The sequence below is a fragment of the Corella eumyota genome, chromosome 3 (assembly GCF_963082875.1).
Source record: "Corella eumyota chromosome 3, kaCorEumy4.1, whole genome shotgun sequence".
In the NCBI taxonomy this organism is placed as follows: Eukaryota; Metazoa; Chordata; class Ascidiacea; order Phlebobranchia; family Corellidae; genus Corella; species Corella eumyota.
Genome location: NC_137492.1, coordinates 15,177,976 through 15,180,475, shown reverse-complemented (window position 1 = coordinate 15,180,475; position 2,500 = coordinate 15,177,976). Strand labels below are relative to the sequence as shown.

Here is a 2,500-nt window from a genome sequence, read left to right as displayed (position 1 = left end):
GCCGATAAAACTATTTTCGCTCGTCCTTCGAGACGCCGCGCCCTCGCGCGCTCGACTTCCGACACAGCACCGCCCCGCGGCTCCTACTCGCCCTGCGCGAATCGCGACCGACGCGTCGAGGCCCCCAGCTCGAGGTCGACAGCGCCGTCGTTGCGACTCGGGCGGCAAGCGGACGCGGCGCGGCTCGCCGGCCGCCACGCATCGCTGACGCGAGCCCGAATACCAAAACTTTCCACCTTCAACCGAGCGGCGATTGCCCGTCGCCGGGCATACGCACGCGAGCCGATCCCGCCGGCCGTTGTCGTTTCTGCGACCCTGAGACGGACGCGGTCCCGGGATGAACCCGAGGCCGCAATACGCGTTCAGATCGTCAATGCTCAATGTGTTCTGCAATTCACATTAAATCACGCAGCTTGCTGCGTCCTTCATCGACTCGCGAGCCGAGTGGTCCACCGCCAAGAGCCATCGTTTGTTTGTTTGCTTTTCGCTCTTCGATTCCTAACCTCGATTCGCCATCCGGCTGAAAAAATCGCGTGACGCCGAGCGGGTCGCGGTCGCAACAAATAGTGCGACAAGCCCGCGCACCGCATGAAGCCTTCGGGCACTCGACGCCGACAAAACAAGTTCCTGATCGCGGGGCGGCGGACGCGCCGAGGCACGTCGCCGTCCCGGTGTTTGCTCTTTCGCTCTTCGATTTTTTTTCTCGCGCTAATGATCCTTCCGCAGGTTCACCTACGGAAACCTTGTTACGACTTTTACTTCCTCTAAGTAATCAAGTTAGATCGTCTTTTCGGGCCAAGACCCAACCGTCGCCAGTCGAGCCCGGGCCCAATCGGAGGACCTCACTAAACCATTCAATCGGTAGTAGCGACGGGCGGTGTGTACAAAGGGCAGGGACGTAATCAACGCGAGCTAATGACTCGCGCTTACTGGGAATTCCTCGTTCAAGCGAAATAATTTCAATTCTCTATCCCTAGCACGACCGGGGTTCATCGGGTTACCCAGACCTTTCGGCCAAGGCGAACACACGTTGATCCGGTCAGTGTAGCGCGCGTACGGCCCCGAACATCTAAGGGCATCACAGACCTGTTATTGCTCAATCTCGTGTGGCTAAACGCCACTAGTCCCTCTAAGAAGTTAAACGCCGGCCGGGAAGGCCGCGTAACTATTTAGCAAGCCAGAGTCTCGTTCGTTATCGGAATTAACCAGACAAATCGCTCCACCAACTAAGAACGGCCATGCACCACCACCCACAGAATCATGAAAGAGCTCTCAATCTGTCAATCCTCGCTGTGTCCGGGCCGGGTGAGATTTCCCGTGTTGAGTCAAATTAAGCCGCAGGCTCCACTCCTGGTGGTGCCCTTCCGTCAATTCCTTTAAGTTTCAGCTTTGCAACCATACTTCCCCCGGAACCCAAAGACTTTGGTTTCCCGCAAGCTGCCGGAGAGGTCGTCAAAATAACGCCCCCCGATCGCTAGTTGGCATCGTTTATAGTCAGAACTAGGACGGTATCTGATCGTCTTCGAACCTCTGACTTTCGCTCTTGATTAAAGAAAACATTCTTGGCAAATGCTTTCGCAGTCGTTCGTCTTGCGCCGATCCAAGAATTTCACCTCTAACGGCACAGTACGAATGCCCCCGTCCGTCCCTCTTAATCATTACCTCGCGCTCCGAAAACCAACAAAAAAGAACCGAGGTCCTATTTCATTATTCCATGCAACACTATCCAGGCGAAGCGCCTGCTTTGAACACTCTAATTTTTTCAAGGTAAATGTCCCGGCCGCCGCCGACACTCAGTCAAGAGCACCGACGGAAAACCGGAGGTAAAGCCAGAACGAACAGTGCACGCCTTGCGACGGACCGAACGCCTGCGCCCAAAATCCAACTACGAGCTTTTTAACCGCAACAACTTAAATATACACTTTTGGAGCTGGAATTACCGCGGCTGCTGGCACCAGACTTGCCCTCCAATGGATACTCGTTAAAATTTTTACAGTGTACTCATTCCAATTACAGGGCCTCGTTAGAGTCCTGTATCGTTATTTTTCGTCACTACCTCCCCGCGTCGGGAATGGGTAATTTGCGCGCCTGCTGCCTTCCTTGGATGTGGTAGCCGTTTCTCAGGCTCCCTCTCCGGAATCGAACCCTGATTCCCCGTTACCCGTAAGAACCTCGGTAGGCAGATACCGTACCGACGAAAGTTGATAGGGCAGACACTTGAATGATCCGTCGCCGGTGCAAGACCGTGCGATCAGCAAAGTTATCCCGAGTCGCCAACAAGACGAGCCGAAGCCCGGCAGGTTTTTGATATGATAAAGGCGCGCCTCCCGCAAGGTCGGCGCTTTTTGCATGTATTAGCTCTAGAATTACCACAGTTATCCAAGTAAAATTTACGATCAAATGAATCACGACTGATTTAATGAGCCATTCGCAGTTTTACCGTACGCAAGTTCGTACTGAGACATGCATGGCTTAATCTTTGAGACAAGCATATGACTAC

The 2,500-nt window shown here is 54.0% G+C and overlaps 2 non-coding genes and 1 pseudogene across 2 annotated transcripts in view; all 3 read right to left on the bottom strand.

Annotated features, from left to right (window-relative positions):
• The window catches only part of LOC145748885 (large subunit ribosomal RNA), a 3,441-nt pseudogene extending 3,437 nt beyond the window's left edge, over positions 1–4 (bottom strand).
• A 306-nt stretch (positions 5–310) lies between these two features.
• On the bottom strand, positions 311–464 carry LOC145746701 (5.8S ribosomal RNA). The gene has a single exon (XR_014281475.1). It is a non-coding gene; the product is annotated as a 5.8S ribosomal RNA (ribosomal RNA).
• A 245-nt stretch (positions 465–709) lies between these two features.
• LOC145747669 (small subunit ribosomal RNA) overlaps positions 710–2,500 on the bottom strand; it is a 1,810-nt gene continuing 19 nt past the window's right edge. Inside the window, exon 1 of the ribosomal RNA XR_014282384.1 lies at positions 710–2,500. This exon is cut by the window's right edge and continues 19 nt beyond it. This is a non-coding gene — a ribosomal RNA (small subunit ribosomal RNA).